This window comes from Balaenoptera physalus (genome assembly GCF_965194825.1).
Source record: "Balaenoptera physalus genome assembly, chromosome: 7".
NCBI lineage: Eukaryota > Metazoa > Chordata > Mammalia > Artiodactyla > Balaenopteridae > Balaenoptera > Balaenoptera physalus.
In genome coordinates, this window is record NC_138886.1 from 93,531,739 (window position 1) to 93,548,724 (window position 16,986).

At 41.1% G+C, this 16,986-nt stretch overlaps 1 protein-coding gene across 11 annotated transcripts in view; it reads left to right on the forward strand.

Annotated features, from left to right (window-relative positions):
• Positions 1 to 16,986, forward strand: part of LOC309664383 (low-density lipoprotein receptor-related protein 12-like) — a 194,800-nt gene that overhangs the window by 140,144 nt on the left and 37,670 nt on the right. Inside the window, exon 1 of one of the 11 annotated variants that reach the window (XM_082469646.1) lies at positions 6,285 to 7,284. The exons of 9 other annotated variants lie outside the window; for them this stretch is intronic. The gene's annotated coding sequence lies outside the window, so the exon portion shown is untranslated. Of the gene's footprint in view, positions 1 to 6,284; positions 7,285 to 16,215; positions 16,476 to 16,986 lie in introns of those variants that run through there. One more of the 11 variants, XM_082469647.1, reaches the window with a different exon arrangement.

Here is a 16,986-nt window from a genome sequence, read left to right on the forward strand (position 1 = left end):
ATTATTATGATTAATTACGTGCAGTGAGATAGATTCCCAGAGCACACAGAAGAAAGAGGGGATGAGAGGGAGGAAGACTGTACAACGCAATCGTGTTCTTGGTGGGGCAGAGGCAAGTCTGGGTCACCTCAGGGCTGGGTTTAGGAGGTGAGGGTGCACCCAAGGGCAGTGGTCAGAAATGACCTGGAGAACTGCTGACCTCAGGATCCTGAATGGACACCTATGTGCTGTGGTTTTGCTGTTGTCCCAGCCCAGGCTGTGGCTCTGTTCTTAGGGATCTGCCATCTTTGCTCAAGGTTCCACATAGAAACAAAGATGCTGGATTGTTTGGTGCCTTTGTGAATTCTGTCTCCCTACTGGGAGTGAGATGTAGAATAGACACAGATGTTCCTGCCAGGTTTGGAAGCCAGCGATGAGGAGTTCAGCGTTGGACAAAACGCATTCCCTGCTTCATAAAGGGGTGTGGACTTGCTCAGCTCAGGACCTGGGGCGTCTTGGTTCAGGGAAATGAGAGACAGAGCAGTTCCAGGCCAGGCTTTGTTTTTCTGCCCTCTTATCTGGACACAGCCTCTCTGAGCATCAGTTTTTCCTGAGTCTTTGTCCTTTACTGGTCCTTTCCTCAGTCACAGGAAGCCCTCAAGATGCATCAAGATGTTTATTATTCCCTAAATCGATCTGAACCCAATGCCTGGTCCTCAAGAACTACCTTAGGCCAAGAATCAACCAGGGAAGGGGAGAAAGGATGAAAGGAGGATGCAGGGGAGAGGTGCACAGGTAAGGGTCCTAGCTCAGCTGTCACCTGCAGAACAGAAGCAAGTGGCCTTGATTGTTCACACCTCACTTTACCTGCCTCCAGGTTGGAGCCTGAAGAGCTTGACTGGATTCACTTCTCTCTATTAGAAAGTTGTTAGGTCATTTTCAAATTTCATTTTAATTTATTTTCTCATTTACACTTACTTTGGTTTTGCTTTCTGCTTTTTTCTCCTGATTTTGGCTTTATTACTTTCAAGTAACACTTTTCTTTCAATCACCATTTTCTTCTTCTTAATGCCAGTTTACGTTATTTGCTAAGGGCTGATTTTGTTACCTTCACTCCTGTTTTGTTTATTTGACAGCCCCCTGAGATGATCTGTTTACTGCACTGTGTTCCCCAAGAAACAGTGGGGAAGCTGCCTAACAGACAATCTCCTGGGAGACTTTCCGCTACCCATTTTCAGTGGGAAGCAGTTTCAGTCAGAACTGGCTCCCTCATCATAGCTGGGTAATATAAGCATCCAAATCACAGGGGGTGGGAGCACGTGGCCTCTCGGCGTTTATCTTGATTGAATCATGGGTGTGTAACTTTCCCTCGTTCAGCTCTTGATTTGTATTAATGATTCAGAGTTCATTACCTTAAGATAAAAAAGGTGTTCCTGCTGGCAAGAGCTAGATAAGATTGTGGGCAGTTTGAGACTCTCACTGTGTGAAGTTGATGATGACTATATTCCCTGGTAAGAACTGAGAAATTCTGTCCTGTCCTGCCACCACGTGACACCAAACAAGGTACAGTCGCAATGGGCTTTGTGTCACTGACATGAAATTGAGGGTGGGCGTGGTGGCACCCACCCAGAGTGCCCAGGAAATCTGCAGCAGTGGCTGGGACGAGTAGAGTTTCCCATTACCACAGGGAGTTCATAGGCAGGAAACTTTCTGTTTCTCATTGTATCAGTCTGGGTCTCATTGCTAACATTTCACCTAAATGAAAATGCACTTTTACTTTGTTGAAATTTTTCTTGTGGTAAAATATACATAACATATAATTTACCCTTTTAAGTATTTTAAGTGGCATTAAGTACACTCACATTGTTGTGTCACTATCACCCCACTATTCATCTTCAGAATTTTTTTGAGAGGTAAAACAACTAATATTTACTGTGTATATTTTGTATACAATTTTTAAAGGTTACACTCCATTTTCAGTTATTACAAAATGTTGGCTCTATTCTTCGTGTCGTACAATGCATCCTTTCAGCCTCTCTTACACCCAATAGCTTGTACCTCCCACTCCCCACCCTTTTTTTGCCCCCCTCCCCCCGGTAACCACTAGTTTGTTCTCTATATCTGTGAGTCTGCTTCTTTTTTGTTATATTCACTAGTTTGTTATAGGTTTTAGATTCCACGTGTAAGTAATATCATACAGTGTTTGTCTTTCTCTGTCTGACTTCTTTCATTCAGCACAATGCCCTCCAAGTGCATCCATCAGAACTTCTTTCATCGTCCCAAACTGAAACTTGCTACCCATTAAAAACTAACTCCCCATTTCCTTTCTTTCTCCAGGCGCTGGCAATCACCATTTTACTGGCTTTAGAAATTTGAATAGATACCTCATATAAGTGGAATCATATAATTTTTGTTCTTTTGTAACTAGCTTATTTCACTTAATGTTTTCAAGGGTCATCCATTCTGTGGCATGTGTCAGAATTTCCTTCATTTTAAGGCTGAATAATATTCCACTGTATGTATAGCCCAGATTTTTTTAATCCATTCATCTGTTGGTAGATATTTGGATTGTTTCCACCTTTTGGCTATGGTGGATAATGTTGCTGTGAACATGAGTGTACAGATATCTCCTTGAGACCCTTCTTTCAACTTTTTTGGATATATACCCAGAAGTGAAATTGCTGGATCATATGGTAATTCTATTTTTAATTTTTTGAAGAACTGCCATAGCGGTCTTGCAAGTGGCTGCACTGTTTTACATTCCTACCAGCAGTGCACGAAGTTTCCTATATATCCTTGCCGACACATCTTATTTTCCATTAAAAAAAAAAATAGCCAATCTAAAGGGAGTGAAGTAGTATCTTACTATGGTTTTGATTTGTATTTCCCTAACAAACATCTTTTTCTATGCTTATTGGGCATTTGTGTATCTTCTTTAGATAAATGTTTATTGCAGTACTTTGTGCATTTTAAAATCAGATTGATTTTTTTGTTGTTGAGATGTACAAAGTTCTTTATGTATTCTGGATATGAACCCCTTATCATATATATGATTTGCAAATATTTTCTGTTGTTCCATTGGTTGCCTTTTTCACTCTGTTGATAATGTTCTTTGATGTATCCAAGTTTTAAATTCTGTTGTTATGTTTTGATATTTCTTCTTTTTCAATGTAAGCATTTATAGCTATATGTTATATTGTTATCTATTTTGGCTTATGTGGTCTGTACTTTTGGTTTCATATCCAAGAAATGATTGCCAAATCCAATGTGATGAAATTTTTATACTATGTTTTCTTCTAAGCGTTTTATCGTTTTAGGTCTTATGTTTAGGACTTTGATCCATTTTGAGTTAATTTTTGTATATGGTGTAAGGTAAGGGTCCAATTTTATTCCTTTACATGTGAATATCCAATTTTCCCAGCACCAATTGTTGAAAAGACTGTCCTTTCTGAATACATGGTACCCTTGTTGAAAATGATTTGTAGATCACTTTGTGAAACATTGACATCTTCAAAATATTAAGTTTTCCAATCCATGAACACAGAATGGTTTTCCATTTATTTGTGTCCTTAATTTCTTTTAGCAATGTTTTGTAGTTTTCAGAGTACAAGTCTTTTGCCTCCTTAACTAAGCTTATTCCAAAGTATTTTATTCTTTTTGATAATGTTGTAAATGGAATTGCTTTCTTAATTTTATTTTTGGATTGTTCCTTACTAGTGTATTGAATTGCAACTGATTTTTGTGTATTGATTTTGTATCCCGAAACATTGTTCCCTGATTAGTTCTAACAATTTTGGGGGGGGGATGGATCTTTAGGGTTTTCTACATATAAAATCATGTTGTCTGCAGAGATAATTTTACTTCTTACTTTACAATTTGGATGTCTTTCATGCCTAATTTCTCTGGCTAGGACTTCCAGTATTATGTTGAACAGAAGTGACAAAATCTAGCATCCTTGTCTTGTTCCTGATCTTAGAGGAAAAGCTTTCAACCTTCACCAAAAATTATCATGTTCAGCGTGGGTTTTTCATATATGGCTTTTTATTATGTGGGGGTAGTTTCTTCTATTCTTAGTCTCTTGAGTGCTTTTATCATGTAAGTGTGCTGACTTTTGTCAAGTGCTCTTTCTGTATCAGTTGTGATGATCCTGTGCTTTTCCCCTTCATTTCATTAATACTGTATATGACGTTGCTGGTTTTCTATATATTGAACCACCCTTGCATTCCAGAAATGAATCCCACTTGGTCATGGTGCATAATCCTTTTAATATGCTGCTAAATTTGATTTACCAGTATTTTGTTGAGGATTTTTGCATCATTGTTTATAAGGGATGTTGGTTACAGTTGTCTTTTCTTGTAGTGTCTATGTGGCTTTGGTATCAGAGAAATGCTGGCCTCAGAATGAGTTAGAGAGTGTTCCTTCTCCTTTAAGTTTTGTAAGAGTTTGAGAGGATTGGTGTTGGTTCTTCTTAGTTCTTCTAAATATTTGGTAGAATTCATCCATGAAGTCATCTGGTCCAAGGCTTTTCTTTGCCAGGAAACTTTTGGTTACCAATTAAATCTCCTTACTAGGTCTATTCAAATTTTCTGTTTCTTTTTGATTTAGTTTTGGTAAGTTATGTGTTTCTAGGAATTCATCCATTTCACCTGGATTATCCAGTTTTTTAGTGTACAGTTCATAGTAATCTCTTATAATCCTTTTATTTCTGTTAAATATGTAGCCATGTCTTTGTCTTTATTTCTGATTTCAATTATTTGAGTCTTTTTTTTATTTTCCTTAGTCAATCTAGCTAAAGATTTGTCAATTTTGTTGATTTTCAGAGAACGGACTCTTGGTTTCATGGATTTTTTCTATTGTTTTTCTAGTCTCTCTTTGTTTATCTCTGCTCTAATCTTTATTATTTCCTTCCTTCTTTGAGCTTTCAATTTAATTTGTTCTTCTTTTTCTAGTCCCTTAAGGTGTAAGGTTAGGTGGTTGATTGTGATATGTTTCTTCTTTTTCAATGTAAGCTTTTACATTATATTTTCCTCTAAGTACTGCTTTCCCTGCATCCCATGAGTTTTGGTAAGTTGTGCTTTCATTTTCATTTTCATTTCATTGTTTTCTTGATTTCCTTTAGTTCTTTGTTGGTGTATTCCTTTAACGTTTTGAGCATACATAAGATAGTTGTTCTAAAATCTTTTTCCAGTAAGTCCAAAACCACTTTCTTGAGGTATGGTGTCTGGATATTTATTTTGTTCCTTTGAATGAGCCTAGTTTTACTGTTTCTTTGTCTGCCTGGTGATCTTTTGTTGAAAACTGGGCATTTTAAAAAACAGCCACCTCTCCCAGTCTTCTTATACTTGCTCTACACAGGGGAAGACCTTTGTAATCAGCCTAATGTGATGTCTTAGGGTCTTTTCAGACCTGTGTTGTCTCTGGACCAGTGCGTGTGTTTTTTTTCCCCAGTTCTCCTATTGATACATCTGCTTTTAAATGTCTTGCTTTTCTAAGAGTCTCACTCTTGCTTACTCTTGGGGCCTTAGCTGTCCTATTGTACTCCTCAATCAGTAATCTCTTGTCCTTGGTGTCTGTGGGTCTATAGTTACCTTTGCAACCGTTTTTACAAATCATACCCGCTGCTTCCCATTGCTCCCTTATTCTGAGATCTGAGCCATTTTTGTTTGTCTGAACTCTGAGTTAGGTGTCAAAAGACCAATCCTTAGGCAGCCCACAGACAGTTTAGAACATTGCAGATCAGTCTGCTCTCTCTCAGGTTTGCAAAAGGGGGCTGGGGATCTGGCTGCCACTTTCCTCAAGCTGCACTAAAAAGTGACTAAAAAATGCCACAGGTTTCCTACCCTTTTAAATGTGACATTTTTTTGATGGTGCGTTCGCTTGGTTGTTGTAGATCTTTGACTCATTTCTATAGTTTCTATAATGCCTTTTTAGTCTGTTTCTGATTATGTACGTAAATCAAAACAGGAACATATTCTCGGCACTGCTGGAAGAAAAGAGTCTTTACTCTGCCAACCTGTCACGTGTGATGGATAAAAGGGCCCTTAGGACTGCACGTGGACACTGTCACTTTTTACAGAGAACCAATTGACCTTGTATAACTGGAGATGCTTCCCCTCAAACACAGCTCTGCTCCCTCTGCTGAGGGTGGTGTCAGTCTCTCCCAATGCTGCTGGAAATTGAACACTGCATGCCTGGACACCCCACAAAAATAAAGGGTACTGACGTGCTCCCAGGCCAATACTTGTTCAGGAAGTGAGAGAAATACTGTAGATATAAAAACATGCCAGTTTCTAAGGCAGCCTTCACTCCACATAGGAAGTACGTGGCCAGGATTTGATTTGATAAAAAATTAGTATCACAGTTAGAAACCAGACCTGACCCTGAGCTCCCTTAATGACTTCATCTAATGTCTCCCTGTTGACCCACCCAGGCCTTATCTTATCCTGTGTCTGGCTATCATTGGCTCTGCCGGTCCCCTAAGCCCTTCCCTGCCCCAGGATCTCCTCTCTCTAGGTGCATTTCAGGTGACCTACACTTACCAATTTCTATCAGATGTTTCCTGAGGGCCATCTGGATGTGATCCTAACAACCCGGGCTGAGTGACGCCACTTTGTGGATTCACTAAATGACACATTTCTGTGGGTCACGTCCTCCCAGCCCAGCGGCCCTAACAAGCACCAGCACGGAAGCTGCTGGCAAACGCTGGGAGGAGCCCTTAGTACTGCAGGGAGCTGCCGGGGGCAGCCTCTCAGGGCCCCACACCCAGGGCTCATCCCAGGAGACACTCCTGAGGAGGGGAAGGCAGGGCTGTGCCCTTGAGGAAGGAGGGACCGCTCACCTCTCTGACCTCGGGCTGGAGAAGGACGAGGGCTCGGGACCGTGGAAGACGGCAGGGAGCTCGCCCTCCTCCCTGAGAGCTCGGTGAGCTGCATCCAGGCGAGGAGGTGAGACCCTGCTCACTGCCCCTCCCTCCGGAATGCAGTCACTGCTACTGAGAACTCTACCCCAGCCCTGATTTCATTGTGGCTGGTTAGAAAAAAGGGAAAACAAACAAAACTAAAACCAAAACCTGACTCAGCACCAGAAGATAAATGAACTTCCATGTGTATGTAGCACCTTTTAAGGATTTGTCTAATTCCAAATGAAATGATCTCTATTTTAACTCATTACTGATTACTAATTTTCTTCATTTCAGATACAGTCTATAACAATAGATTCCCGTCTGTGTTCTGAAGCAAATCCCCCAGCCTCGCCTCCCACCCCTGTGGGGCCTGGGGAGGGGGGAGGCATCTTCCCCCAGAGAAGGTGGGCATATTCCCCCCTCTCCCCCGTGCCTCCCTGGGCACCCCCTTGCCTGGGGACTGCGGTCTCCCTTCCTTACTCTCACACTCAGGGCCCCTCACAGAGTGGCCCTGACCTGACTCCCCAGACTCTTCTCACCATCCTGTTTCCTAAACTTCAGCCAAGTTCCGCCCAGCATCCTGCTTGTCCAGAGAGTGTACCGCCTTCTTCCAAGTCCAGGCCTCTGCAAGGAGGTTTGCTCTACCAGAGATGCCCCTCCTCTTGGGGCAACAGTTTAAATTCCTCGTTATTAAATTACAAATCTGCAGCCTCCTCCTCCTTGAGCGTTGCCTGATTTCCCAGCAAACGTATCTGCTGCAATTCCCTGCAGAATCACGTCAGGTCAGGGGCCACTTGGTGCTAGTTTCGGTTCCTGCATCCCAGCCCGTGCATCCCTGAGCGCACAGCTCCGTCTCATTTGTCTCTGCCTTGGGTGTTTCCTCATCAGTTATTCTCCGTAAACGTTGTGAGTGAAGTATTTTCTACATTTCCAGGTATAAGCACCTGCCATCTCATAAGATAACTTTCTTAAAAGAAGTGATTCACGGTGTATAGAGCATATTGTAGTTTAACCAGTGGTGGGGGGCAGGGTTGATACAAGTTTCTTCTCATTATTCCTAATACCAGCTCACCAGAGTGATGCTTAAAGGCAAGGACAGTTATGCTAATTTTTGCAGAATAATTTTTAATTCACAAAAACCATTAATTCTAAGACTGAAAAGTTGTATGTGAGATAAGCGTATGGTTACTACATCCACAAGCAAATTTTTACAGCCCTGGGACATTATGATGCCCTTAAATCCTCTTGGAACAGGTTGAAAGTTAAACTGCATTGAGGATTTCTGAATTGCTGATACTATGATATACCATAGTTCTTTTTTTTTTTTTAATTTTATTTATTTATTATTTATTTATTTATTTATTTATGGCTGTGTTGGGTCTTCATTTCTGTGCAAGGGCTTTCTCTAGTTGCGGCAAGCGGGGGCCACTCTTCATCACGGTGCGTGGGCCTCTCACTATCACGGCCTCTCTTGTTGCGGAGCACAGGCTCCAGACACGCAGGCTCAGTAGTTGTGGCTCACGGGCCCAGTTGCTCCGCGGCATGTGGGATCTTCCCGGACCAGGGCTCGAACCCGTGTCCCCTGCATTGGCAGGCAGATTCTCAACCACTGTGCCACCAGGGAAGCCCCCATAGTTCTATAGTTCATCTAAATTAATAAAATGAGATTTAAAAATCACATTCAAAATTGAGCAAAAGCCAAACTAACTCTTTTCGTATTAATTAAATGATAATAATGAGAAGTATGATTGTCCCTTTCGTAAAACATACCAAAATTATATGTTAGATTACATTCACTTAGCACAAAATATCTTTCAAAAATAAATTGTAAGCACTAAACAATCTGAGGGATACACCTGCACAGTTTTAGTTGCATATCTGCGTGTACATGACTGACATCCCTGACAGCTTGTAATTCATGTTTTAAAAAATGATTCAGTATTTTAAAAGAATATAGCAGAAGGATAGCTTCTTATGCCTAAATCACCTGTTGTGCAAGGTCCTCACTCTAGTGCATTTTACACAATAGGGTTTTATTAGTCATAAACCATGGCTGACAGTCATAAGCGCCAGTGTAAATGGGGAGAATGAAAATAAAGATGGGGCCTGAGAAACTGAGCTATTGTGAGCCAAGGTCCAGGAAGCAGACTCTCTAATAGCTTATTGGGTGTCTAGGAGCCAACAGAACCTTCTAGATAGTCTGTATAGGAAATCATCTAGCTTTCCCAAACTACATACATTTGGAATTAAAATTCCATTTGCTGCCAGTATCATTGTAAATGGGGGAGTAAGTCCCCCTTGTAGGGTCTTTAAGGGCCACTGCAATATTTCTGCAGAAGAAATTACAGGGTTTATTATACTCACAGGTCCTAGAGGAGAAGACAGGGCGCACCTCACCATTCAGCAGCCACCTAGCAGGTGGGGAGTCGAGAGAGAGTGAGGACCTTGGGCAAGTCTGGGTGGAGCAGAAACAAGGCTTGAGGAGATTTCATTGTTTCTTGGAATGTCTAAGTCACAGTCGGGGAGGGCAAAAAGGGAATCTTGCGGCAGGAACCAGCCTGGGCACACCCACGCACCTGGTCCCCTGGGTGTTGAGGCAGCAGGAAAATAGGAAATTAAAAAAAAAATTTACAATCCAATCATCTTCACTCTTTATTCTCATTTTCAACCTTATTTTCCAAAATATACAAGCCTTAGTTCTCCGAAAGTTAGGGAGAGGAAACTGGCTTCCTATTAGTTAACGGTGATGCAACATTGAAACGCTGGACATCCCGCTGAGGTTTCCATGGTGTCCGCTGGGCTCTGCAGCACCCAGCTCCTGGAACTTTTCAGACTCCTCAGTGAATTCATTATTGTTTAAAAGAAAAGAACACCCCGTCTTTCTGTTTTTGTTCCTTCTGTCACTGTTTTTATTCTACCTTGCCTCATTCTACAAACCATCGGCCATGGAACCCCTGTATAGTTTTTCATTGTACGTAAAACACCAATACATCTTCCATCGTGGAGGTAGTCAGGGCAATCACTGTTACCTCTCTTTTGCACAGAAAAATGGAGGTTCATGGAGATTAAGAGATGTATACAAAGTTGGAATCACAACAGGTCAGGGACTCTAATTTAGTTCTTTGGACTTAAAAAAATATTGTTTTCTCCACAAATTCATCACTGCCTCACTAAGTTTATATGTGCAGCAAACATGGACAGAAGGCTCTTAGGTCTGGGCATTCATCACTACCTCCAGAGAGGGAGCCCAGGGGCAGCGGTGCTGAGAGCTCTCACTGCCCTCAATCTCCCCCTTTGCTCCCCTGAGCTCAGGTAGGACCCTGCGGGCAACTCATGTGGTCCCCCAGGGATCTCCTAATGGGTCCAACATTGAAGCCAGGACACAGACCCCATGGGGCCTGTAAACTGCCTGCCCATCTGCACGAGGATGACAGGCAGACTCAGTGATGGGACAGGCAAAGCCCACACAGAAACAGTAAGGAAGTCACCTGCTCCTCTGTGCTTCATTGAACCTTTGAGAGACAGGCACGGAACCGAAAATGCCATCCTTGTATCAGGACACCTACCACACTTATGTCACTTTCAAACACAAAGTCAAAGAGACTTTATGTCACTCAAAAACACAAAGTAAAAGCTTCTTCAAGACAGGAGGTGAACAGGAGAATTCTATCTTTGAATATTCCTACAATATTTGTAGTGAGTATTTAACATGAAAAAAGTAGTCAAAGTATTTTTCTTAAAATCACCTCCTATGCAGCTATAAAAATCTTTAAGAAAAATAGTCCAGGATAGAAATATAATAGAGACTGCACACATTCATGAATTTATCTGCCTCCTAACAAGTCCAACTTGTGAAGTGTAGAGCATTTTATATGTTAGAGGCATAATTATAAATCGCTAAAATACCCGCTTGATCACACTGCAGTACATTTTCATTGCTTTACTTGAATGCTCGCCTAAGATTTTTCTCTGAAATGTACTCAGAGCAGAGACAGTTATACAATGAAAGTGAGAAATTGTAAGAGCATAACACTGTCTTAGAAATAGTCCATGTAGAAACCACTTACCCCAGCACAATCTTGCCACATGTTTTATGTTCTGTCCACAGAGCCAGCCCATGGCAGCTCATAGTAAGGCGGTCAAAGAGAGTGTTCTGTCCTTTCCCTCTTACCTACTCAGACATCAACATTTTCTCCTGCTCTTTCTGTGTCAGCTGCTCTCAGGTGAGAATAAAGGAGGTGAAAATGTGAGCTTTCCTAGGAAAGCTCTGCCTCTGTCTCCCATCCTCTTCAGAGCCTTACACGGCGCCTGCTGGCAATTGTGGTTCAAGTAATATTGTTGGATGAATAAACGGATGAGAGACCCTGACTTAAAAGAGTCACTTTGTTGTACAACAGAAACTAACACAGTATTGTGAAGCAATTATACTCCAATAAAGATCTATTTTAAAAAATAATTAATTACTTTTTTAAAAAAAAGAATGCCACAAAGGGTAGTTCCATTTCAGAAAGACACTTCTTAAGATTGAAAAGTCTTTGAGATTCACAGTAAATCAATATTTCAATGCCATGGTGGCCCCTTAGACACTATGGGGAAGACTAGAAGGGATATTTTGAAAGACACTGACCATTTCTAGTATATTTCAAATCGTACCTCATGGTTTGCCCAGTGATTATAAATTTGATGCTGTTCATCATATAGTCCTTCTTTATAGTGAGGCGAGCGGGGGCTACTCTTCGTTGCAGTGCGCGGGCTTCTCATTGCGGTGGCTTTCTCATGTTGCAGAGCTTGCGGGCTCTAGAGCACAGGCTCAGTAGTTGTGGCGCACGGGCTTAGTTGCTCTGCAGCACATGGGATCTTCGTGGATCAGGGCTCAAACCCGTGTCCCCTGCATTGGCAGGCGGACTCCTAACCACTGCGCCCCCAGGGGAGTCCCTGTACTTTGTCTTCTATAGACGTTTATTCATCTGTAGTAGCCTGTAGTAGTCAGGTGTTAAGTTTAAAGCATTAATTCTGCTATCTTGCTTTTTTAGCATTTTTGTGAATGAGATAAATCTTTGCTTTTACTTATTTGTAAAGAGTATATTATATTACATTATATATTTGCATTTCTGAAATTTTTATAGCTAAGATATGATAAAAACATGGGAAGATCTGCTAAACTAAAATGGGGAATTTTCTTCTAAAACTTCGATCTAATGTCTGTGAAATAATCCAGAAGAGAAGTAATAACAAGCAGTTTTCTTTATAAACCAGGGAACATCAGTGAACTCTTCCTTGCATTTCAACCAGTCAGACTGATTGAATTCATATTTAGGTGAGAGTGATTACGCTGTCGAGACAATTAAGTGAGGTGATCTAAGCCAAGTGCTTGGCTCAGGGCGTCATTTATGGGAAACTCTCCACAAACACACAACATCATTATCATTATTATTTCATGAATAATTTGATAACATATTTGCTCCTGGCTTGGATTCTTCTCTCTTAGATACTTTTGCTAGCACAAAATTTTTTTTCAATTATTGTAAATTTCACTAAATTTTGGAAACTGATGATCTTTTGTTGCCTAATGGTAAAATACCATCGGATTCTGATTTGAAATGGTACATAGAAAAACTCCTCTCTCATGCAGTTAAGAAGTGATTAGTTAGCAATGTGCAAAACATTCAGGTAGAAATAGTGCCTCCAGGAGTCTCTATTTCAGAATTCCCCAGATAAGGGTAAACGCCCTACTCCCTCATGTAAACCGACATGTTCATGTTATTGTAGCATGGTCTGTCATCCCGTTGGTTTGGAAGGAAACTAGGATGGTAGAAAGAAATATGCAGAAAGATGCAGTCCAACTTAAGTAGAACCTGTTTTTAAAAAGTGACCCTGTGATACTAGCCCATTAAAAGCTCCCTTAGAAACCTCTGACATCCCCAGGGTCAAACGTGCCTCATTCAGTGGCTGTTTCATTATCTCAGTCCAGTGGGTGTCGTCCTAGGCACAAGCTCCACCATCACCTTTATTTTTGTTCTTCACTCTGCCCAGATCAGAAGCTGCAAGTTGTTAGGGAACCAAAAGTGCAGCCCCACTAGAAATGGGTAAAAAAAAAACCCAAATGTTTGTTTAGATGATATTATCCATCAGAGCTGGAGAGACACGAAGCTGATCATGAGAGAAGAGTCTCTGCTGTATATTAATGTGAACTTTTCTAGAACAACATGCTCTCTTTAGCTTTTCCACATGTCTAATCACTAAGAGCTTGTCTAGCTACATGAGAAAAACAAAACCAAAAGCCCCACAACTGCCTAGAAGCTTATCAGTATCAGAAGGGTACATCATTTTAAGTCCATTCAGTATAACACCATGCAGCTGTTAAAAAAGAATGAGCAACACTGAGATGTTCTGACATGGAAAGATCTATAAGACTTGAGTGGTTTAAATGGAAACAGGAGGTTGGAGAATAATTTGCAAAATATGATTCCATTTCTGTTAAAATGCATGAAGACAGCTCATGAGTGCACAGATTAAAAATATGTATGACTATGATGGTAAAGGACTAGAAACACATCCACTGATGGTGACCCCTGGGAAGAGGGTGGGCAGGTGGGTAAGAGATGATTTACATGTTTTACTCTGTACACTTAGTCTTGGAATATTTTATAAGAATGTGTTGATGTCTATAAAGTAAATAATAATAAGAGCAGATACTTAGCACTTACTATGTGCCTGGAACTGTTCCTCAAAGCATGCTTCTGAAGTGAATACTGTAATCATTTTACAGATGGAAAAACCGGGACACAAATGGGCTGAGAAAATTGTCCAACACCCCCCATTTAGTGATTGACAGTGACGTAAACAAATTTCTTCAATAGCATAAAGAGGGTTGGATCACATGAGCTCTAAGATCTCTCTTATTTTTTTTAAACGTTTGTTGTTGTTGTTCTATTTTATTTTTGGCTGTGTTGGGTCTGTGTTGCCACTCATGGGCTTTCTTTAGTTGCACCCAGCGGGGACTACTCGTTGCAATGCACGGGCTTCTCATTGCAGTGGCTTCTCTTTTTGCGGAGCACGGGCTCTAGGCATGTGGGCTTCAGTAGTTGTGGCCCACAGGCTCAGTAGCTGTGGCCCACGGGCTTAGTTGCTCTGCGGCATGTGGGATCTTCCCGGACCAGGGCTCAAACCCGTGTCCCCTGCCTTGACAGGTGGATTCTTAACCACTGCACCACCAGGGAAGCCCTCTAAGATCTCTTGAGTGATCATGTCTCAAAGGGCTAAGAGGCTGGGCTATGGATTCAGATGTCCCTTGTAATAATCCAGCTCTGAAACTGGCTAGTTGTTCACCGGGGGCAGGTAACTGAGTCCTTCTGAGCCAGTTTCCTTATCTGTACAAGGTAGAGTAGGCACTGCCTCACAGCATTACAAGTGAGGACATATAGGGAGGAATGCCTAGAGACCCAGTTGGACCCTCAGAGTTTGTATGGAGATTATTTTAATCTCAAAACATTTGGGAATCAACAGATGCAGAAAGAGCTTTCCTTATTTGACTAAAAGCAGACATTTCTGAGAAATGAGGCTTCTATGATTCCCTCTTCAAGACAGGTCTACTCCCAGGAGAGAAATCAAGAGTAAACCTACCACAAATCCCCTCTCTGGGGAGATTCGCATAGAAGAAGGAAAGACCCCTTGAACGTGCAGACACAAAATAATCACAAAATTACTTATCGTTCATTTATTCTTCTAAAAGAATAGAAGTCCTTTCTTCCACTTTCCTTTTCTCTGCTAAGTTAGATATATAAACCTCTAACTTTAAACATTTAGTGAGATAGTTACTTCTCTTGTTAGCTCCCATATATGTGAATAAACTTCTTCTCCTGTTAAACTATCTTTTGTCATTTTAATTTGCAGGCCCCTAATTACTAAACCTAATAGGGCAGAAGAAAAGTCTGCTTCCTGACACTAGCAATTGGTTGGTGAATGATACCATCATTGCCTGTGACTCTGAAATCACAAGATCATAGATTAATCTGCATATCTAAAGAGTCCAACCTGTACTCTGAGGTTAAAAATAAGATCATCAAAGCATACTGAAGTATGGATATAAACATTTCGAAATGATAAAGATCTGGCTGTACACATAACATGTTTCTTCAATTCTGTAAAATTTTATGTAGGTGGAAATTTTACTGCAGAAACAAACTCAAAGACTGAACTTACATGAATAGAATATGGTGTAGCAAAATTTAGAGCTGAGCAAATGTGACATATAGTTAACGAGATGCATGCTTTTTATTATGTCTCATTTTAATTAAAAATGAATGGTAATCAGTTCACAATAGTGACTTCAGTTGATCCTGCTTCTAAATGGTTAAAGCAAAAATAAGCTCCTGATCTGCTCTTCAGAAGATTAACTATGGCCATGGTAGATCTTTTTCTCTTTCCCTTTTGGAAGAGAAAAGGGGAGGGTGTCCCCAGGTGACAGGGACTGGAGTCTTGTGGGCCCAGCACACTTCCCTGTTGGGAAGAGGAAGGAGGAAGTATTTGCTTACATTTCCCCCAGTGCCTGGAACCTAAGCTGCAGCTTCCCTAGAACATTGTTAATGATGAGAAGGATCTCATGGCAGAGGGATGGTGGCCGCCGTGCCTAAACCAGGAACCTGATGCCTTCTCTGTCTTAGATTGTGGAGTTTCCTACCAGAAAATCTGAAAAGAAAGGATTTATGGGAAGCAGTAAACGCAGAAGTAAAAGACAATTTTTTTTTAAGCAGATATTCATTTTTAATTATTTATTTATTTATTTATTTATTTATTTTTGGCTGTGTTGGGTCTTCGTTTCTGTGCGAGGGCTTTCTCCAGTTGCGGCGAGCGGGGGCCACTCTTCATCGCGGTGCGCGGGCCTCTCACTATCGCGGCCTCTCTTGTTGCGGAGCACAGGCTCCAGACGCGCAGGCTCAGTAGTTGTGGCTCACGGGCCTAGTTGCTCCGCGGCATGTGGGATCTTCCCAGACCAGGGCTGGAACCCGTGTCCCCTGCATCGGCAGGCAGACTCTCAACCACTGCGCCACCAGGGAAGCCCAGACAATTTTAATAAACCATAAAAATGGTTAAGTTGGTGCTGGGTTGGAAAGAGTGGCGTCTGTGTTCTTTAAGCTTTTCTGTACTATTTGAATTTTCTAGCCAAGTGTGCCTCTGTCTATTATTTATTTTTTATGTCACCAGGGATTTTCTGACTAGTGAGACCACAGACTACATTTTTTTTCACTGTTATTTTCCATCAAAAAACAATGCAATACATACCGTTTTTTAAAAGGAAACAAAGAAGAATTTCTAATCATGCATCAATAAAAAACAAAAGAGCACAAACATACATATATATTTGAACATATTGAGCAGATCAATATGTTAAAATATATAAATGTTTGCATAGTGACCTGAAATAAATAGATTATTTAGTCATAGACCTTTTCATATGCATTCTATAGTAAGTCTTCTGAGAGATGAACTTTAATCTTTCCATCCAGAACTTTGGAGTATCTGAGATTTTGCCCTATTTGCAACAAGTTAAGCTGCCGTTTTCCATGGATGCAGGTAGAAGACAGAAGACTTATGGGTCAGAAACAAAGGACTCTATTACTTACTTGGTTACTCGTAAACCACTGCAGCCAGCATGGGCATCCGAATATTTGCCTTGGTTCTCCTTGACCCTGAGTCACACAGGGACTGTGTGGACAGGCCCAGATGGATGCCTGCACACACAGTGGGTTATAATACAAGAGTTCAGGGAATCAGAGTCTTTTGGGAGGTAAGCATGCTTGCCCTTACCTCTGGAAGAAGACATTATCTTACAAGGCTGTTTTCTATCTAAACATCCTTGGAAAGATAGCTGAGAATAAAGGGCTGTCGGTGCTTCTGTTTGTAAGATGTGCAGAAATGTGAGAAACCCATGGAGAATTGTCTTACCTCTGCTCTGACTAACACACAGCCTTTTACTTTTCTTATGAAATGGCAATTATATGTTGCAAAGGACTTATTTCACATTTACTTAAACTTAGTTTTCAAATATATATTTCTTTGTCCTATTCTAAGATTAACTTCTCTTGTGTAAGAGTTAATTTTGAAAT